The sequence below is a fragment of the Mustela nigripes genome, chromosome 11 (assembly GCF_022355385.1).
Source record: "Mustela nigripes isolate SB6536 chromosome 11, MUSNIG.SB6536, whole genome shotgun sequence".
Taxonomy (NCBI): Eukaryota; Metazoa; Chordata; class Mammalia; order Carnivora; family Mustelidae; genus Mustela; species Mustela nigripes.
The window spans coordinates 5,156,771-5,161,957 of NC_081567.1; the positions used below are offsets into that span (position 1 = coordinate 5,156,771).

At 47.9% G+C, this 5,187-nt stretch overlaps 1 pseudogene; it reads right to left on the reverse strand.

Annotated features, from left to right (window-relative positions):
• Nucleotides 1-471: 471 nt before the first annotated feature.
• LOC132027325 (U4 spliceosomal RNA) lies at nt 472-553 on the reverse strand (annotated as a pseudogene).
• Between the last annotated feature and the right edge of the window lie 4,634 nt (nt 554-5,187).

Consider the following 5,187-nt stretch of genomic DNA (forward strand, 5'->3'; position numbering starts at 1 on the left):
TGGGGAGGTTTTTCCCACACCGAGCAACTCTCTGTGACACCAGCCGGCTGTCCTCCAATTTAACTCAACCTTGGCTTCCCCTACCTGGAGGTGGTGTCAGATTCCCCCAGGGTTAAGGGCCCAACCTGAAGTTAAAGCCACAAGACCTCCCCCACCCCAACTTCAGATGCTGGTCTCAAGTCCAGATTGTCTGTCCCTTGTGTTTCTGACCAGCTGGCTACTGATTGGAGGCTCCAACGACCCGCTCCTTGGGTTTGATTAATTTGCACAGAGTTTTATAGGGAAACACTGCCTTACTTATGATTACCAGTTTATTAAAGGATATGGATATTATTATATTTTTGAAGGCTATTAAAAGCAAGCTCTGGAAACTTCTGTCCTCATGGAGCTGGGGTGTGTCACCCTCCCAGGGGCCTGGAAGCTCCCAAAGCCCATACTGTTGGGGTTTTATGGAGGCTTCTTCATGCAGCCATGATCAATGATTTTTTTCAATTAGCAATAATCACACCTCAGATAAACCTCATTGGCTATGATACTGCCACTGCGCAAAGTTGATTTTTTTAAATAGTTTTTTGAAGATTTTATTTATTTATTTATTTTGAAGATTTTTATTTATTTATTTATGTCCCAAAGCTGATTTTTTAAAAGATTTATTTATTTTAGGAGCACCTGGGTGACTCAGTCATTAAGCGTCTGCCTTCAGCTTGGGTCATGATCCCAGGATCCTGGAATCGAGCCCCGCATCAGGCTTCCTGCTCAGCAGGAAGCCTGTTTCTCCCTCTCCCACTCCCCCTGCTTGTGTTCCCTCTCTGGCTGTCTCTCTCTGTCAAATAAATAAAATCTTTTTTTAAAAAGGATTTATTTATTTTGGAGAAAGAGAGAGAGCACAGGAGGAGGGCCAGAAGGAGAGGGAGAGAATCTCAAGCAGACTCTGCACTGAGGCAGAGCCCCGTGCCGGGCTCAATATCATGACCACCCCACCCTTCTCAGGATCGGAAATCAAGACAAGGATGCTCAAATGACCACACCACCCAGAGGCCCCAGGCATGGTCAGTTCTTAACTTCATTTCTAGCGCCTCTCCTCTCTCTGGAGAGGTGTGGGGGAAGGGCTGAAAATTCCAAGCTTCTAATAATGGCTTGGTTTTTTTTCTGATGACCAACCCCCATCCAGGACCCCACCCAGGGTCACCTCATTAGAGCAAAAAATGCCCAGTGCTCTCATCACTTAGAAACTTATAAGAGCTTTAGGAGTCCGGTCAGGGACATGGTCGAAGTCCAATATTAGACCAGAGATGCTCCCAGTTTTCTCAGGAAATAGAAGCTCTGTGCCAGGAACTGGAGGTAGAGACCAGTATATGTTTTCCATTCTCTCAGTATATATGTGTGCACGTGTGTGTAACCTTAAGTATCATCTAAGAATGGGATCCTTAGTGATCACATGATGTTTCAACAGACAAACTTATCCAATAACTTATTTAATCAATTCTCCACCTTTGGACTCCAGGAGTTTCTGATTTTTTCTTTTTATAAACCATGTCACACAGAAGATGCCTTTTTAGTTGTTTCCCCCATGGGTGATTCATTTGCTTTTATGTTCCGGAAGGCCTTCCTCTCCCCCAGGATGAAATAACACACCGGCTTCCTTGCTCTGGCTAGGAAGTGTGCAGGAGTCTCAAACAGGAGGCGCCAAGACTCCTGGTCTTCTCCAGCCTGTCCTGTCTCTGCCATCTCTTCCCCACCATGAATAATCCTATGTGACTGTCAAGCCCCAAGCTTACCTCCCTTGTGCTCAGCCACTTCCCTCCACAGTCACATTTGTACTTGGATATCTCTCAGCACTTTTGTATTCAGCCTCTTTGTCCACGGCAGATTGTGTTTGCCAAAGATGGCCTCACCAATAAAGTTATCCATCCTACGTACTCTTGTTAAAGAGGGTGACTGATCAGCCTCCTCTTGAGAAGTGGAATCTGTGTGCTCTCCCGTGAATCTGGACCTTCTAGCTGCCCCATTCAATGGAGCACAGCCAGAGTGACGCTATGGGATCTCGCTATGTGATCTCTGGAATGAGGTCATAGAAAGGATATAGCTTCTTCCTGGCTTGCTCGTGCTCTCTCTCTCTCTCTCTCTCTCTCTCTCTCTCTATGTCAGTCCTTGCCTTGCAACCCAGCCACCATCTTTGAGAAATCCCAGGCCACATGAAGTTGTTCTAGCTAAGATTTCAGGTGTTCTAGCCCCTCTCCACAGCCTGACATGGGAATGATGATACAATTCCAGGCCCAAGCCGTTCAGCCTTCCAGAATTCTAGCTGAAGGACTCAGACCTTAAGAAGCAAAGATAAGGGGCGCCTGGGTAGCTCAGTGGTTTAAACCCTCTGCCTTCAGGTTGGGTCGTGATCTCAGGGTCCTGGCATCGAGCCCCGCATTAGGCTCTCTGCTTGGCAGAGAGCCTGCTTCCCCTCCCCCCACCTCTCTCTGCCTACTTGCAATCTCTGTCAAATAAATAAATAAAAATTAAAAAAAAAATTTTTTTAAAGAAGCAAAGATAAGATAGCAGAGTAAGGGGAGGACAGGGAATTACTGTTTATGGGTCCAAAGTTTCTCTTTGGGATGATAAAAGAAAGTTCTGGAACTGGAGAGCAGGGATGGCCACACAACCCTGTGAAGGTCTTTGATGCCACTGAACAGTATACTTAATATGGTTAAAATGATAAACATTACTTTATTTTACCACAATAAAAAAATACTAAAGAAAAGAAAATCCAGAAGGCAAAAACAAGCCATCTCTGCTTTTCTCTCTTGCAATTCCTGAGCCACAGAAATCAACCCCAAAAGTACGTTTTGAGGTAATTTGTTATGTGGCCAGAGCTAACTAATACACACATGCTCCCCAGCCTTGCAGGAATCCCTGGGGGGAAACTATGTGCCTTTTCAGAAATTAATGATAAGCTTTCAAGGTCTCCTGGGTGGCTCTTGGTGACTCTTGCTTTTTGGCTCAGGTCATGATCTCAGGGTCATGAGATCAAACATGTCGGACTCCCAGGCTCAGCATAGCCAGCTTGGGATTCTCTCTTTCCTTCTCCCTGTTCCCCTCCCCCTGCTTACTCTCACTCTCTCTCTCTCTCTTCCTTTCTAAATAAATAAATAAAATCTTTTTTTTTTTTTAATGATAACTTTTCAGGGCAGAGTCTCTCCCTAGAGCACCTAAAATTCTGCTCAGGGCACAGTAGATGCTCAGAAAATGTTTATAGATTGGCATTGAATGCTCTAAGCTACAAATGTGATCGTCGATTCTTCTACAGTGCTTAAAGTTACAACCACTATCGGAGATGTGACAAGACTCAGTCTATTGTAAAGAAAGACTGGACTCATCCTTACTGGAGACCCTTGTACCGGGCACGTTGTATCCATTCTGGTGAAGTCCCTTGGTTCTGGAGTCAGGAAAACATGGGTTCAAATCGTACTCTATACTACCCAGCAGTGTGGTCTGGGGCAAGTTACCTGATCTCACTGGGGCTCCGTTTCCTGAACCATAAGGCGGGTACGGTGGAACTGATTTCAGAGAATGTCTGAGGATTGAACACGAGGAAGGCACAATAAATCACAAGCAAACATTAGGCACACATTTAGTGCTTGAGAAATGATGGCTCTGATTCATCTGCCTCCTCACGTCAGCACGGTAACACATGTACAGACTTACCTGCATTTTACTGAGGGGGAAAGAAACTTTGGAAAGCGAGGCCATCTGCCTAGGAAGGCAGGAGCCTGGGTTGGCCCTTGCATTGCTTGCTCAGGCAACCAGCACAGAGAGGAATTTTCTCATCGTTCAGGGGGTTAGAAGTCAGAGGTCAGAGATCAAGGTGGCCCCATATTTGGGTCCTTCTGGGCCTCTGTCCTCGGCTTGTAGATACTGTCTTCTCCTTGTGTCCTCATGTGGGCCTCCCTCTGGGTGTGTCTCATCTCCTCCTCTTCTTCTTTTTTAAGAATTTTATGTGTATATTTGAGAAAGAGAGAGAGAGCACAAGCAGGGGGAGGGGCAGGCAGAGAGAGAGGGAGAAACAGGTTACCTGCTGAGCAGGGGACCTGATGCGGGACTTGATCCCAGGACTCCAGGATCATGACCTGAGCTGAAGGCAGACACTTAACCAATGCAGCCACCCAGGGGCTCCTCTTATCCCCTCTTCTTATAAGGACATGAATCATAATGGATTGGGACCCGCGTCTGACCTTCTTTAACTTAATCACTACTGTAAAGACCCTACCTCTCCAAACAGCCTCATCCTGAGATAGTAGGTTTGGGGACTCCCCTACACAGATTTAGGGGTAGGGAGGGGACACCGTTCAGCCCGCGGCAGCTCCCTTCCTGTTATTCTGGAACAAGCGGAGGTGAAGGTCTGTGATGGGACCTTGGCCCCCGCATCTCCTGGGTGGAGGGCTACATGTCCGGCCCGAGAGGAGACACACCATCAGTGTTCAGGGAGAACAGCCTGTCCCACAGCGGGCGAGGCTGACAGATACCACAGCAGGCCTCACAGCACCTTGGCAAGACTAGAAAGTGCCAGTCAAACTGCATGGAGCGAGGATTGTCCGGACAGGCCCAGGCTGGCAGGGCTCACCTCCACACAGAGACCCAGGAGAGGGGGGAAAAATATCTGTTGGCTAAATGGAAAAGAACAAACCTTCTATTAACAACTCCCTGGGGGAAAGAGGTGAGAAGAGGTAGGAGGTGGCTAGTCAGTAAAAATTTCCATCTGTGGTGGCTGTGGAAATCCTCGGGGATGTCCTGGCGGGAGGAGACAGACGATACGTACAAATTCACAAGCGAGATGGTTTCAAATGATGACAGAGGCCACGAAGAAGGCAAAACCGTGTGAAGTGATAAGGGGGGGGTGACGGGAGGTCTCCCTTTACAAAGGATGGTTGGGGACGGCCTCTTTGAGGAAGTGGCATTTGAGCGGACGCCTGAAAAACAAGACGGGTGGGGCTATGGAAAGATCAAGAGCCGGGTTTCTCCATGTTGGCACCGTGGGCATTTGGGGTGGGACAACTCCTTGCCGTAGGGGGCTGCCTTGTGCAGGGGGGCTGGGGATGGGGAGATGCCGGAAGCATCTCCTTGTGTACCGCTCCCCCCCCCCACAAGCTGTGAAAGCCAAAAGCGTCTCCAGACACCCCCAACCATCCCCTGGGAGGC